Below are 18133 nucleotides of genomic sequence, written 5' to 3'. Positions count from 1 at the left end.
GGGCAGGGTATATTCCGTCTCCACTGGACAATGCATGTGGTGTGATGTGTACATTAGGCAATTGTTACCATGTCCCTACGATTGTTCTGTGGGCCATATGAAAGCTTTTGATTGATCTCATCTCTATGGCAGGAAAATCCTTTTCAACTCATTAGTCCAAATAATGACAAATGTGGCAGTGCTACATTTAGAAGGCAAAAGATAAGGACTGCATGAGCACGCTCATCCTAGCTTCTTCCTCTTCTTCTTTTTTTCGTTTACTAAGCCATGTGGGTAGAACTTCATGAGATGAGAAAAGAGTATAGTTTTGTAGAATGCTCAATAACCTTAATTAGGGTGAGATGATGTATTATATACTCAATAATTATAAAAGTACTCTTAGGCTGATATATACTTTGTTGTGTATATGTCATATGTATATATACAAATATTCTTGCAAACTAATGATTGCTATGGTGGCATTGGTTTATCTTTGAATAAAAGAAACTGAGGAACATCAGTAGAAAAGGTAGGATCCTATAAGTATGGCTTGATTCCATGTGTGAGGTGCTCAAATTAGCATTCCTATAAGTAAAACAGATGAGAGTGAAGTGATGAATTGACAATAAAATGAGCTTTGATGGAAAGGCAAAGAAAGAACCTTGATGGAAAGGCAAACTTCCAAAGCAGAGACTTGACTGGATCCCTCGGTAATTTCAAGAATTCTATGCCCACTTAGATAGCTTGTTATGTACCTAATTATAAATTTAAAAAAATGATGCATTATGCTAAACCGTTTGGAACACACATTAGGATTATAATCATAAGGTATTATGCATGCAACATGACTTCTTTTTGTCATTTTTAAAAACCAAGTAGAATTATAAGCTTTAAGTCATTTTCATACTCTCTTCCTCTCTCTTATCTCTCTCATCGACTCCCCAGTGGTACCCACATCATGTTTAGTCCAAACGAGTGATAGGATCTCTCCTGTTGTAATCAATATGTACTGCTCCTTTTTCCTATCCAGGATCGGATGGACAATCAACTTTAGTAACTTTTAAAGTCAAGTCTCGTTTCTTTTGTTGGGTTTTGCGGGGCCTGAGAATGGATGGATTAGGTCTAGATTTTAACTGATTTGTTTGGGCTTGCCTAGTCTATTACAATGTTTTATTTTGCACAACCCAAACTCAAGGGGACCATTAAATTAGAGCTGGCAGTGGTCATTGACTCTGGTCAGTCCATGGGCCAGATGGCCAGTAGTTATTCTCAAGTCACGCTTATTGACTTGTGCTTCATTTTTAGCCTTAAACTGTCAGTAAACTAAGAGATGTGTGTGCAACAACATAGAGAGAAGAAGGAAGAGAGAAATCAGGACTACAATAGCCTGAATTGCATAGGCACATGGAGAGGATGGCTTGCACTAGCTAAATAATTAATCACTATGTGTGGACAAATATGCATCAGATCCACCCGGTCCATCAGTTGGGCCATCAAATTTTCATCATGTATTCTAGAAATCCGGAGAAATTTAAGACTTACATTAGCTGCACTATAGGGAAGGGTGTAAAATCATTACTAAAAGCTTTAAATTTATATGGTTTGGCCAACATGAGCATTAGAATGTCCTTATTTTTGGAGAATCAATTAATCCTGGTGTGGAATGTGAGATGAGTGGATTAGATGCTATACACACACCACAGTGGACCCCACATATAACTTGTAGCAGTTTAATGATGAGACTTCTCGTCTCAGCTTTTCCCCGTAGTGTGTACGACTTGAGTGTTGAATCAACCTGATTTTCGGGCCCTAGTCCAAACAAAGAGTGGCACACTTAATTGATGGGGTGGATATCATCCACTTGAAGTCCTTCCATCTTCGTCAAACAAAAGTCTTGATGTCCACACAAATTCACAGGCTGCATTTTAGAAATCAGAGAGAGAGAGACTCGGGTAGAAAGACTTTCGCGGGTAGAAGATAAGGTATTAGTTAGCTTTTGCTGGTGAAATCTGAGCTGTCATTCAGTTAGCGGCTATATTTTTAAGTTTCTAAAATACCCCTGCCTTTAATTAAAAAGTTATCTTATATCCTTTGTATATTGAAACCCCTGAAACTAATTATATGAGCAGAAATGTCCAAATGCTTCTAATGTCATATATAGTATAGAAGTGCCAACCTATGGCTTCTCACCTATCCACCTAAAACCACTTCTAGGAATGGTTCATTCCTAAAAAGAAAAAGTCACTAACGAGCCACTTAAGTGAATGAATCAAAGTGTGGCAGTTGGGCGTAATACTCTGTTTATGAGTGGGAAACACACTTAAGTTCTAAGGCTAATTAGTAAATAGGTGAAGATTGGGTCATGGGTCATGAGCTACAACTTGGGTAAGAGTTTGAATTGTTGGCCTGTTTGGTAGATAAGTCAGACCCAGGCCAACTTAACCAGAAACAAATCTCACCCTCTTCCACAGTTGAATGTGCCTTTTTTTTTTTCTTTTTTCTTTTTTTAAAAAAAAATTTCATTATAGAGGTGATCAAGAATGCAAGGTTGCAACACTGAGCTAAAGGTTCAAACCAGTGCTATAGGACGGAACCCACCCATTATCACAATTGGGCCATATAATACATGCTTTTAGGCTCGAGCCGGCTAAATTGTCTCACGTTTTCTCGTTCTAAAGCCATACCATTCAACCTGGATGGTTTTGAGTGACCTGCCCTTGTAAAATAATAACTTGGACCCGACCCGGCAAGCAAAAGCAAACCAATTCAACATATGGGCCCACAACCCATCATGTGCTCACTCGGGTTGTGTGGTACTGTCTGCTGCTGGAAAAGCTCTGTAAGCCCACCATGATGTATGTGTTTTTTGCACACCATCTATCTATTTTGCCAGTTGGTTTTAGGGTATGGGCCTAAAAATGAGGCAGATCCAAAACTCAGGTGAACCAGACCACGGATAACAATTGTGATTGAATGGCCATCATTAAAAACTTCCTAAGGCCCACAGTAATATTTATTTGTCATCCAACCTTTTGATTAGAGGTCACACATCCAAGTGGTGGGTGTATCTGTGACTGCACTCAATCTCATTCTTATTCCTTGCAATCTGCCTTGGAAGTTGGGGGGCAGTTCCTCTACAAGTCCTTGTCCCAGGAGCTTATTCTAGAAAAGTTGCACGTGAGGCCGACTGCCATATGTATATGGCATTCAGCCTGTCCATCAGGGCGTCCCTTTGGACACCTTAAAAATCAGGGCCAGCACAGAGAACATCCCACGCCTGCCTATCATAAACCCCTCAAACCCAAATCTGAAACAAAAGGCTACATGCTACCCAGCCCCACTTGAGTGAATAGGCTGGTCTGGTGAAGTCACCCATGTTTTCAGTGCTGACAACCACCGAATTGGATCAGACTCCACCTAGTTCACTTGGACCTAGACAAGCGACTAATCCAGCTTGGGCTCAAGTCATATTAGCCTGATCCATTCTGCCTAGACTGGCCTTAGCAAGTGTTTTATCCTATAAATATACATTCCCATGCCATCGCAGGTTAGGCAATGCATGCATCTTGCACCTAAATAGCTGGTTTTCATTTTTACAATGTCTATATCACCATGCATGTGAGACCCTCTTCTCAAGAGATGCATTAGGAACATTCGGCATCAATTTTCAGGATGGGTCAGACCAATCCTAGTAAAATTGGGATTGTGCTGCTAGGCTCATGTCAGGGTCAGGCTTTGTGCCCGGTCCAAATTTGACTATTGACACCCCAAATCACAACAGATGCGTGCAAGATCCAATCATCAGGTAGAGCTAGCAGCAAAGAATAATCCAACCCATTAATGAGCTGGGCATACATTCAATATCATAAAGCATCCAAATGCACCATTGAATTACTTACCATCCAAATCATTTTTCACTCTAGAACAGATCACTAAAACTTTTGGTGACATGCCAACTTTTCAATTAGCATGACACTTATATGGGGCATCCATCACTGATGCTGCTATTGGCTACTGGTTCGGTGCTCTGTGGGCCCCACCATGATGTATGTGTTTCATCCATGCCGTTCATTCATTTTTATTTTTATTTTTCAAATCATTTTATGGTATGAGCCTACAAATGAGGTAGATCCAAATATTAAGTTGACCGCTTCACAGGAAACAGTGTTGATTGAATGCCCACCATTAAAAACTTCTTGAGCCACAAAAGTTTTGGATCCAGCTGATATTTGTTTTTTCCATTCATCCAGATCTGTATGACCTAATCAATAGGTTGGTTGTCAAATAAACAATCCAGCGGGCCTTAGAAGGTTTTTAATGGTGGACATTAAATCACTACTGTTTTCCTGTAATATGGTCCACCTGAGATTTAGATCTGCCTAATTTTTTGAATCAAGCTCTAAAATAATTTTGAAAAAATGGATAAACGGCATGGATAAAACACATACATCATGATGGGGCCTCAGCGCACCCACAAGTTGCCAACTGGCTACAAGCAGCATACCCTGCCAACATTGATGATTTTTTATATATCCACGCCATCCATCTGTTTCTTCATACCATTTAGGTTGGCATGACAAAAATTATCAAGATACAAATCTCAGGTGAACGACTCGAAAACAGCGGTGATTGAGTGCCTCACTGTTAAAATTACCAAAGGCACATCGTAAGGTTTTCATAATGTTTATTTGAAATCTAACTTGTTAATAATGTCATGAAGATCCGGATGAAGGGAATATAGAGATCAGCTTGATCCAAAACCTTTTTGGCCCACAAAAAGCATTTTGTGATCATTCATCACTATTTCTAATGATATGGTCCACCTGAGATCTGGATCTTCTTAAGGTTTGGGATCGGGTCCTAAAATGAGATGAAAAAAGAAGAAAAAAACAGATGGACGACATGAATATATATATAAAAAAATCTATCAAGGTGGGACCCACATGGTTGATCCATGGATCCTTTGGCTTGAAAGCCAAAACCTTTAATTGAGTCCTGAGGGGCTGCTGTTCCTGATGGAGGCGGATTCTGCTGGGTCAGGTTGTTGTGAGTGCTTCAGTAGCCTCTTTGTTGTCAGTTTAATGTTTCGCGGCCAAATTTTGTGGAAGGCTTTTTTAGCCTATTCAGCACTTGGAAGATTGCATCCATATTTTAGGTGATACTTTCTTTTTTGTAATTTTGTTCATGCTTCTCAGAGATCTACATGATAGATGAGGCCCATTTTTTAGGGGGCTCAACCTAATGGTTAAAAAAAACTGAAGGATCCAGATGATCAGATTAGGGCTCTGGCATGGGCGCCGAAGGCAGAAAAAAAAAGGCCCCCCACTTATCGCAAGATAATCATTGTGTGAGCTCCATGTATCTAAAATCATGCAAATATGATCATCAGAGGAGAACAGATGATTTTAACCATTGGACACTTTCTAATAACCATTCATTTCATTTCAATAAGTGTGGCCCACCTGATGATCAATAGGCCATGTTTTTAAGACATGGAAACTAGGTATGGCTTGTTTCTATGCGTGAGGTACTCGAATTGCTCAGTAAAGTCATGCAATGGAAATAAGATGAGCTTTGATGGAAAGAGGTAAAGATCACTTTTATTTCTCCCTTGAGTTGTGTAAACTTCCAAAGCAGACTGGACTGGACCTCCCATATCTCAAGACTTCTAAGGCACGTTTCGATAGCTCATAATGTAGTTAATTATAAATAATAAAAACAAAGTATTATAACATAATACATTATATTAATAAAAGGCATTTGGAACACTCATTAAGATAATATTCTAAAGGTATTATACATGCTTGATGACTTGTTTTCTTAATTTTTAGAAACCTAGAATTGTAAGCTTAAGTCATTTCATGCTCCCTCTCCCTCTCTCACATTTCTCTCATCTCCCATCTGTCTCATCCTCTCCCCAGTGGACCCCACACCATGTGGGGTCCAAACCAGTGATTGGATCTCCTCAATTGTAATCAATGCACCTCTCATTTTTCTAATCCATGATTGGATGGTTATGACAATCAACTCTAGCGACTTAGAGTCAAGTCTCCATTTTGTTGGGTTTTGCAAATTTTCAAGTAGTAGGCCCATCAATGGATGAATTTGGTCTAGATTTTAAGCTGGTTTGTTTGGGCTTATCAAGCCTAGTCTATTACAAGGTTTTATTTTGCATGGCCCACATTGAAAGAGACCATTGAATTAGAGCTGGCAATATTCTTTGACTCTGTCAGCCCTTGGGCGGGATGGCCAGTACTCAGCCTCAGGTCATGCATATTGTGTTGTGCTTCGTTTTTAGCCTGAAACTATTAAGTAGGTTAGAAGATGTCGCGTGCAATGACCTGAATTGCATAAGCACATGGAACGGATGACATGTGCCAGCTAACTAATCATTATGGGACAAACATGCATTAGATCCACACTATAGGGAAATCCAAGACTCACATCAGCCGCACCATAGGGAAGAGGGTTTTTCACCACAGGGAAGAGTGTTAAATCATTCCTAAAAATTTTAAATTTACGTGGTTTGGCCAACATGAGTATTAGAATGACCTGATTATTGGAGAATCAATTAATCTTGGTGTGGAATGTCAGGTGAGTGGATTGGATGGTGGATGCACACCAAAGTGGACACCACATGTAACGTGGACTATTTAAATGATGAGACTTCTTATCTCAGCTATTTTCCATGGTGTGTACAAAGTGTTGAATCAGCCTGATTTTTGGGCCATGGTCCAAATAAGAGTAGCACATTTGATTGACAGGGTGAATCTCATCCACATGAACTTGGTCCTCATTAAATAAAAGTAATGCATCGAATACATACGAAGTCTTGGACTGCATTTTGGAATTCAGGCAGAGAAGATTGGAGAGAGAGACTGGGGTGGAACTACTTACTCGGGATAAAGAATGAGCCATTTGTTGATTTTTGCAGGTAAAATTCTTAGCCATCATTCAGTTAGTAGCCACATTTTTAAGTTTCTAAAATGCCCCTACATTCAATTAAAAAGTTTTCTTATATCCCTTTGAATATTAAAACCACTGAAACTAATAGTGAGGGTAGAAATGTCCAAATGATTCTTGTGTTGAATATATAGTATATATGGGCCCAGCTATGGCTTCTACCCATCCGTCTAAAACCACTTCGATGATTGGAATACAGTAGATTCATCTCTCCATAGCACATGCCGTTAGATGAAGAATCAATTAGAACCGTCTATCTAGTTTTCCGTGCTCTATATGATTCAAAACACACACCCATAAGATAATTCTAGATATCTAATCGATGGCTTTCAAAGCGATTGTTTGAAAGAAAGATAATTGACATCCACTGCATCTAATTAAAGAAAAGTGATACACAGAATTTTCTAAATCTGTGGGATTTCTTGAACATAGGCCTGAAACCAAATACTGTAATCACAGTTTTAAGGGACAAACTCTAGCTGACTCACTTGATTTTGAATCGAAGTTGCAGCTCAGAGGACTTGGTAGTGAATTGGCTGGTTAGGCCAAGTCACCAATATTTTCTGTGCAGACAATTGCTGAACTGAAGCAGACGCGACCCAGTGGATTAAGGGCCACACAAACAATAATCGTGTTGTCCAATTGTTTTCCATTGTTCCCTGTAATGTAGCCAACTGAGTTTGGATTGGCATAATTGTTTTCCTCGGATCATAACACGGATCATAACCCGAAGAGGCATGATTGATGAACGTGAAGCAAGGTCACAAACATGTCACTGTGGACTTACTAAGCATGATAGTTTCATGCTCTGCCTACAACAGGGGTTGCACAGGATTTTAGTCCCTTGGATAGCAATGCCCCAGTCCTCAAACTCAATTTTGCAGGATCCCTTACCCAAAACTCGCAAGTAAAATGAGAAATGCAGGTTGCACCTGCTCAACTGAGGTTTGAAACTGCCCCCAATTCATGCATAGAAGTGGGTCACATGTGTAAAATCAGATCCACTTACCACAAGATCATCATTGTCTGAGATCCATGCATCTAAAATTATGAAAATATATGATCATCATGGGGGAACACATGATTTGAACCATTGGACTTTTTCTAATAACCATTCAATATTTCATTTCAACGGTATAACCCACCTGATGATCAATAGGCTATGTTTTTAAGACATGGAAACCACGTATTGTTAGGACAACCTCAGGAGTAGCTACAGTCTAACATGAGTATCTCTTGTTTCCATGTGTGATGTAACTAAAACGGATACGAGTGAAGTCATGAAATGGCAATAAGATGAGCTTTGATAGAAGAGGCAAAGACAACTTTTGACGGATACTGGACCTCCCAATATCTCAAGACTTCTGGGGCTCATTTGGATAGCTCACTATGACCTTAATTATAAATTATAAAAATGATGCATTATAGCATAATGCATTATGTTAATAAGGGAGTGTATGGATAATAAGTTGGTTAAGATAAGCTATTTATTGCACAAGTAACTTATTTTAGTTTCTACTATGTTTGGCAAACAACATACTACCTTCTTCTCTCCTTAGTCTCTCTCCATCTCCTCTCTTCAGTCCAAATCAGTGATTGAATCTTAAAATCATCACGCACCTCTCCTTTTTCCTCATCCACTGATCGGATGGTTAAGAAAATCAATGCCAGCGACTTTTAGAGTCAAGTGTCCTTTTTGTTGGGTGAGTGGGCCCATGAATTTATGGGTTTGATTCTGATTATAAGCTGGTTTATGTGGACTTTTCAAGCCTAGTCTATTACAAGGTTTTATTTTGCCAAGCCCACACTTAAGGAGACCATTAAATTAGAGACAGCAATGGTCTTTGACTTTGTCAAGCCATAGCACGGATGACCAGTACTCGGCCTCAGGTCATGCATATTGCGTTGTTCTTCCTTTTAGCCTGAAACTATTAAGTAGGCTAGGAAATGTGATGCACAATGAGAGAGAGAGAGAGAGAGAGATGGAATTAGGGACTACAATGGCCTGAATTGCATGGGAACATGGAAGGGATGACTTGCACTAGCTAACTAATCACTACGTGGGACAATCATGCATCATATCCACCCCATCCATCAGTTGGGCCGTCAAGTACCATGAACCCTGTAGTTCATGTGAAATCCAAGACTTACATCAGCTGCACCATTGGGAAGAGGGTTTTTCACCATAAGTAAAGGTGTAAAATCATTCTGAAAACTTCAAATTCACACTGTTTAGACAACATGAGTAATAGGAGAATTTACTAATCCTGGTATGATTTTACACCATAAAAACAGCTAGCTGATGGAATGCTTACCATTAAAACATCTTGGAGGCATCTTGGGCCCACTATGAGCTTTTGATCTGCCTCATTTTTAAGCCTATGACTTAAAATGAGCTGGAAAAATAAGTTGTATGGGCCAATTTCTTAGAAATATCAAAGTGGTCCTATAGACTATCAAACTTAGGTTAGTAAGGAAAGCTATGCCAATTAATGTGAGAGCTAAAGGTAAGTGGACATTTAAACTGGAGGGTGGGAGTTGCTCGACCATAAGTGTGGTCCACAATGATGCTTGTGACAAATCCGCTCCATCCATATATTTTGCCACATTTTTTTAAAGCATGGGACAAAAAATGATACAAATCCAAACTTCAAGTGAGACAAATGAACATGGAATAGTGGAGTTAAACAGCCAGCATTGAAACATTAGCGGGACAGCAATAAGAAACAGTAGGATGGAATGCTCATCATTGAAACATCTTGGGGGCATCATGGGATCCACCTTGAGCTTTGATCTACCTCATTTTTCGGCTTTTAACCTAAAATAAGCTGATAAAATAGATGTATGGGTCCGTCCATTTCTCACAAACATGCCCCACATACGGTCGTTAGGTTAGCACCACAATCAATGTCTATCAATGTGAGAGCCAAAGGTCCTTTGTGGACATTAATTAGGCCAAAGTTGCTCAACCATAGGTGGTGTCTGCAGTGATGTTTGTGATAAACTCGTCAGGTCCATTTGTTTTGCCAATTCATTTTAGGGCATGGGACAAAAATTGAAGCTAATACAAATCTCAAGTGGGCCAAACGAACATGGAACAGCGGGGTTAAATGGCCACTGTTGAAATATTAGGGGGGACCATAGGATGTTTGTGACCAATCCACCCAGTCCATCCGTTTTTTTCCAGCTCATTTTATAGCATGGGCCCAAAAACGAGGCCAATATCAAGCTCCAGTGAACCAAACGATAGTAAACAGTGGGGAATGAACACCTACCATTGAAAAACCTTTGGGCTTTCATAGGCCTACTTTGAGCTTTCGATCTAACTCATTTTTTGGCCCACACCCTATAATGAGCTGTCAAAACAGATGGATTAAGTGAATTTCTCAAAATCAACAAGGTGGTATGCCAATGAATCCAATGTAATGCGAGGTAAAGATAATAAAATACCAAAAACCAATCAGCAAGCGGTTTAGTGTTTAATGGTGAAAACTATAGCTGCGTTTTAGGATATAGTTTAAAGGGTTCCAATCCATAATCGAAAAGGCAGGAGGCCATATGGAAAAATCCCAGTTCTCATGTCCTCTGAATATTGGCATCCCTAAAACTAATAATGGGGCAAAAATGTCCAAATGATTCTAGGCATTATATATAGTATTGATGTGCCAAGCTATGGTTTCTACCCATCCATTCAAAACTTCTACGAACGGTTCAGTCCCCAAACCTTAAGAAGAAGTCACCACCGGATCACCCAAGTAAATAGATCAAAGAGCAGCGCTTGGATGTAATAATCTTTTTATGCGTGGGGACACATGCTTAAATTCTACTATTATTTAGTGACAGAGGTAATTTCACCGGTTCATGGATCATGGGCTGCAGCTCGTCTGATTTAACGTTGAGGGCGGTTCCTCTGCAAGTCTTTTACCTCCAGCGTAGTCTATAAAAGTTGCACATGGGGTCTACTATTGTATGTTTATTGCATCGAATCTGTCCAGCAGGGCCATTCCATTGGATGCCCCAAAAATAGGCTGATCAACTGTCACGTGGGCCACCACTTAATTTTTGGAGGCTTTTGAGTGGTTGAAATTGTTTTCCATGGTTTGGCCAGCCTAATGGTTGGATAGCCTTGTTTTTTGAGGCGTTCCATCATCATGGTGGTGCTCACTTAATACATGAGTTGGATGGCATATACACATATGTTGGGAGCCACACATGTAATAGTGCACAAGCATGTAAATAGTTTTTTAGACGCAGGTGGCCTCAACTTCCAGATCAGACAGTTTCAGGGAGATTGATTGCACGCCTACCAATAATTTCAGGACTTTCAAAGTCAAATCCCTTTTTTTTTTCTGGGTTTAGCAAAATTCCAATAACGGCCATGACCGGATGGCATAGGGCCCAAATTCTTATCTAGTTCGTTTGGTTAGGCTAAGTCTATCTATTTTGTGGCCCATGCTCAAGTGGACCACTTAATTAGGGCTAGAAATGGGTCTGCGACTCTAGTATCGGACAGGTGCAGTATGAAGATCCATTTGACCATTAATATAGGACCGTCAACTCATCAGATGGGCAGTTGACAACGTACCACATTTCATGAGTGGATCAGCCCAACTCTTGAGAGAAGGCATGCTAACATTGGACACAGCTCATGAATGGTAGAGATCTTGCACACATGACCTATAGACACCTGCCCTGTCAATCTCCCCAAAATTAATCTCTGGCGTGAATTGCCTTGGCAGTGTTCATTAATTTGGAGTAGCATTACATACAAGAAAGGCTAATATTTCAGGGATCCATACAGTTCATCTATGGGGATTTTTGGGACCCAATGAATGGGTGAAACTGCAAGGAACTCCGGTATTGAACGGATATAAGCATAAATCCAAATCTAAGCCTGAAAGTTGCGGTTAACATTGAAATACAGCCATGGGTAATATGCGCATACGTATGGACTGCATGTGCCATGATCTAGACTGCATTCTAGGCTTATGGACCATCGGCAGTTTGTAACAGGATTTCCAAGATTGACTTATCCCAGTTCATCACTGTCTGAGTTCCATGCATCAAAAATCATGCAAATATGATCATCATGGAGGGCATGTGATGAACCTTTGGGCTTTTTCAATAACCTACCATTCATTCCCTTTCAACAGGTGGCCCGCCTGATGATCATATGGGCTAGTTTTTCGAGACATGAAAACTAGGTATTGTTAGGACAATCTGACGAGCAGCGCCTGTCTCACATGAGTATGTTTTGTTTCCATGGGCAAGGTACTAAAATTACTAATCCGAAAGTAAAACAGACCCGAGTGAAGTCATGCAATGATGATAAGATGAGCTGTGATGGAAAGAGGCAAAGACAGATTTTTGTTTCTCCCTGGAGTTGGATAAACAACCAAAGCACACATGACTAGAAACCTGATGTAGAGCGGGTCACAGACACTTTCATGGCAAAGATGGACCAGAAAAGGCATGATCGGAGGTGGAAATGATCACAACCATCGGAACCTTAAAACAGTCGTATTTTGCAAATCGAAATAAGTTTTTCGACATATCATGTATGATTTTGGGTTGAAGAAGCTACTTTAGCCAACAACTCTGCTACGATTGGGTTACCCTTGCCGGATTTGTGAGATTCCATCATATCGATAGTCAACAGTCATTTTCTTTTTGGTTTTACTATAATAATAAGTTTTAATTTTATCATAACTTTTAATCCTTTGAGTTTTAGGAGTCGTGCCCAACATGAAAAGGGCTCACAAAAATTAGGAGAATAATGCAATTAGGCTAAATTGGACACTTATTATTTTTGGTCGAAATCATGAAGCCTAGTAGGAATGATGAATAAATAGTAAACTTACTATTTATAGTAAATCATTGTGGTTGAGTTAGAGTTTGAGTCTAAACTTCATCTTAGGGTTGAGCTCATTATTATATTATATCGTATATATATATATATATATATATATATATATATATATATATATATATATATATATATATATATATATATATATATATATTACGAATCAATTTATTTTTGAATTTATTAGAATTTATTTCTATTTTATCTCTCATGGATTCAAGGAAACTCTATGAGAAATCTAAAGAGCTCAATGGATTCGGAGTTGTTATCCTCGAGGAAGATGGCGATCGATCTCATCACATCCTTTCTTGCATCAATTGGTATCAAAGAGAGGACTAGACTTGGGCCAATGGCAACTAACGATGAAATGGACCAAAGACCAAAATCTTATGCCCGGTGATCCAAAGATTCGTTATCTATTGAGATTTATGAAAGCTTTCCACCAAGAGAATCAGTTGACCATACAAGGTTTGCATGTAACCCTAAACCATATTATGGATGTACTAATTCCGCTTCGAGCTAAAGGCGATGCTCAGCCGCCTATGATCATTGTACGACACATTCCCGATTTTCATAGAGTGTTTTTGGAGGTGAATCGTAGGACTACGCCAAATAAGTTAAGCTCCAACGACAAGGACGTCGATGGCGTCATTGCCCAACAAGCGGTCCATGGAGATGATTGACTACATCGTGTTGAAAGAGACTAGCGAGGTAAGGATAAACTTTCTAGTTTTAAGGACTTATTGCATATAGAAGAATTCCTCGATTGGTTAGCCGAAGTAGATCGGTATTTTAATTACATAGACGTGCCGAAGCATAAGAAAGTAAAATCGGTTGCATTCAAATTAAAATCTAGTGCTTCTGCACAGTGACAGCAATTACAACTCTCATGTACACAACATAATAAGGCGTCTATCCGATCATGGCTATATATGAGATGCCTTCTTCGATCACAATTCCTCCCCAGTGATTACGAGCATGTATAGTTGCAGCAATACCAAAATTTTCAATACGTGAATCAAATTGTCACATATTATACCGAAGAATTCCAATGGTTAGTAACATGGAATGACTTGTTGGAGGCTGAATTGCAGAAGGTAATACGCTTCATATGCAATTTACGGATGGCAATTTAGGACAGAGTTCAGATGCACGCGGTCAAGACCACAGATGACGTGGTTCAATTGGCAGGTAGGGTGAGAATGCAGCTTACAAGAGTCCTTAGTCAGCCTTATCCTTTGACACAACCCCCCATTATAGGTCGCACACAAGATTCAGCGTTGGCTACAGGAAAGGAACCAATAAGAGGGCATCTTCAACCTCTTAGAATCGCAAATTGTGACATAGGGAGTGGTCCATATAGGCTTCAATGTGCAGCACCTATGTTGTTAGATGAAGAATCAATTAGAACCATCTATCTAGTTTTCCGTGCTCTATGTGATTCAAAACACACACCCATCAAAGGATTTTAGACATCCAATCGATGGCTTTCAAAGCAATTGTTTGAAAGAAAGATAATTGACTTCCACAGCGTCTAATTAAAGAAAAGTGATACACGGAATTTTCTAAATCCGTGGGATTTCTAGAGCATAGGCCTTAAACCACATACTGTAATCACGGTTTTAAGGGACAACTCTAGCTGACTCGCTTGATTTTGAATCGAAGTTGCAACTCAGAGGACTTGGTAGTGAATTGGCTGGTCAGGCCAAGTCACCAATATTTTCTGCACAGACAACTTCTGAACTGAATCAGACGTGACCCAGCAGAGCAAGTCCACCCAGCCAAGTCATCTAGCCAACCTGGACATTTTATGGACCATGCATAAATAATTGTGTTGTCCGATCATATTCCATTGTTTCCTGTATCGTAGCCACCTGAGTTTTGGATTGGCATACTTGTTTGCCTCGGGTCATAACACAAAGAGGCATGATTGATGAACGTGAATCAAGGTCGCGAACATGTAAACGTGGACTTACTGAGCATGATAGTTGCATGCTCTACCTACAATAGGTGTTGCGCAGGATTTTAGTCCCTTAGATGGCAATGCCCTAGTCCTCAATCGCAATTTTGCAGATCCCTTACCCAAAACCCCCGAGTAAAATGAGAATTGAAGGTTGCACCTGCTCAACTGAGGTTTGAAACTGCCCCCAATTCATGCATAGAAGTGGGTCACATGTGTCAAATCAGATCCACTTACCACAGCACTGTGTGAGTTCCATGCATCTAAAATTATGAAAATATATTATCATCACGGGGGAACACATGATTTGAACCATTGGACTTTTTCTAATAACCATTTATTTCATTTCAATGGTGTAATCCACCTGATGATCAATAGGCCATGTTTTTAATTAAGACATGGAAACCACGTATTGTCAGGACAACCTGAGGAGTAGCTACAGTCTCACGTGAGTATCACTTGTTTCCATGTGTGAGGTATCTAAAATGATACAAGTGAAGTCATGCAATGGCAATAAGATGAGCTTTGATGGAAAGAGGCAAAGACAGCTTTTGTTTTCCCCTCATGTTGGGTACACCTCCGAAGGAGACTTAACTGGACCTCCCAATATCTCAAGACTTCTGGGGCTCATTTGGATAGCACACTATGACCTTAATTATAAATTATAAAAATGATGCAGTATAGCATAATGCTTACGTTAGTAAGGGAGCGTTTGGATAATAAGTTGGTTAAGATAAGCTATTTATTGCACAAGTAACTTATTTTAGTTTCTACTATATGTTTGGCAAACAACATACTAGCTTCTCCTCTCCTTGTCTGTCTCCATCTCCTCTCTGCAGTCCAAATCAGTGATTGAATCTTAGAATCATCACGCACCTCTCCTTTTTCCTCATCCACTGATCGGATGGTTAAGACAATCAATGCCAGAGACTTTTAGAGTCAAGTGTCCTTTTTGTTGGGTGAGTGAGGCCATGAATTTATGGGTTTGATTCTGATTATAAGCTAATTTGTTTGGACTTTTCAAGCTTAGTCTATTATAAGGTTTTATTTTGCCTAGCCCACGCTTAAGGAGACCATTAAATTAGAGACAGCAATGGCCTTAGACTTTGTCAGCCCATAGGACGGATGGCCAGTACTAGGCAGTCACGTACCACGAGTCCTGTAGATTCAGTCAAATGTAAGACTTACATCAGCTGCACCACAGGGAAGAGGGTTTTTCACCATAGGTAAAGGTGTAAAATCACTCCTGAAAATTTTAAATTCACACGGTTTAGACAACATGAGTATTAGGAGAATTTACTAATCCTGTTGTGAAACCTCAGATGAGTGGATTGGATGGTCTATACACACAAAAGTGGACACCACATGTAACTTGGAGTATTATAATAATGAGACCTCTTATCTCAGCTATTTCCCATGGTTTGTACCTACGGTTGAATCAGCCTCATTTTTGACCATGGTCCAAATAAAGAGCAGCACACTTGATTGATGGATCGGATCTCATCCACATGAGCTTGAGCCAACAAACAGGAAAGAGTGTTGAAACATTCAGAGGGTCACAGGGTGTTCATGACAAATCTATTCACTCCATCTATTTTCTTATTGAATCGCTCAAAAATAAGGCCGACTTGAAGCTCAAGTGAGCCACATGACAGGAAACAGTGAGATCTAGCGTCCGCACTTGAAATATCTGGGGGCCATTTTGAGCTTCGGATCTGCCTCATTATTTAGCCCATTCCCTCAGATTGACATAAAAATGGATGGATGGAATGAATTTATCATGAACATTAAGGTAGTCCATAAGTACATTTTGAGTTAGGATGGCAATGTCAATCAAGTCGGGTGGGCATTTAAGCATAAAGGGTGGGCCGGGTTGCTTGACTGATGGTGGGGCAAACAATGACAATGGTGACAAATACACTCTATCTATGTAGTTTTCCACCTTATTTTAAGGCATGGACCCAAAAATGAGGCCCATCTAAAGCTCAAGTAGGCAAAATGAATATGAAAAAATGGGAATATCATTAATGTGAGAGCAAGAGGTTGGTGGACATTTAAGTCTGAGGGTGAGAGTTGCTAGACTATAGGTAGGATCCACAATAATGTTTGTAAAATCTTCTCAATCTATCTATTTTGCCACCTCATTTTGAGGCATGGGACAAAAAATAAGGCTGATCGAAAGCTCAAGTGGGACAAACAAACATGGAATAGTAGAATAAAACTGCCGCCATTTTTTTTTATTTTTTTTATTAGAGATTGTATTGATGGAACTTGAGATGTACAGCAATTCGGGTGGGCCCCTACATACAAAAGACCAGGGCCACACCTATCATATAGAAGATAAGCAAGCTAAACAAGGGAAACTAAAAAATTAGGAGACATAGACAGAGGGGCAGCTGGGCCAGAGGCGAAGGGAAGGAGAGCTAGCCTATCCCTGTCTTGTGTTTGCTGAGCCGAATTTGACCCACACCGGCCTTGTCAAGAAGCAAAAATCCTTTGATACGCCTTGGAAGGTCAACTGAGTTGAAGAAGATTCTATTAGGGGTGCCACTTCTAGCAATATTGGCTAGGCCATCCGCCACAGAATTACCTTCCTTGAATGTGTGGCTAAAAGTGAGGTACTGTTTGATTTGATGGATCGCATCAAGGGTGTACCACAACTTCCAACCACATGAGGCTGATTGGTTGGAGACAGCTTCAAAGAGGACACGAGAGTCTTTTTCGAAAATAATCGATCTGAACCCCAAGTCCCTGCATAAATTGAGGCCAACAACCATCACACGGGCTTCAGCTTGCATTTTCGAGATCTGACCGAACGAGTGGTGAAAAGCAAAAATGAAGTTGCCGGCGTGGTCCCGACACACACCTCCACCACCACCGGGGCCAAGATTTCCTCGCGTGGAGCCATCAACATTTAATTTAATCCAGTTCACAGCTGGATATAGCTAGCGAATGACTGTAGCCTTGCTAGCTGCCAAATGGGAGGGGGTCGAGAACCTGAAAAATCCTTGCACAACTAGCTTAGACCATACCACAGGCTAAACGTTCAGGAGATGGGGGCCAATTTCAAGAAGCCATTTACAAACTCTATTAATAATATCAGATGCTAAGAAAGGACAGTTTTCAAACTTGGCACCATTCCTCCCTAGCCAGATTTCCTAGACGATGAAAGGCGGGGCGAGGCCACAAATGGTTCGACGGAGGGAGGAAGAAGAAGCAGCAGCAAACCATTGGTTGATGCGCTCCTGGATGGTGTGAGAATGGTTGAGTTGGATTCGGTATAAATTGACAAAGTGGTTCCAGACGAGAAACGCAACATGGCTATGACAAAGCAAGTGGTTGAGATCTTCAGCTTGGTTAGTGGG

The sequence above is a fragment of the Magnolia sinica genome, chromosome 3 (genome assembly GCF_029962835.1).
Source record: "Magnolia sinica isolate HGM2019 chromosome 3, MsV1, whole genome shotgun sequence".
In the NCBI taxonomy this organism is placed as follows: Eukaryota; Viridiplantae; Streptophyta; class Magnoliopsida; order Magnoliales; family Magnoliaceae; genus Magnolia; species Magnolia sinica.
Note: the sequence above shows the minus strand (reverse complement) of the source record.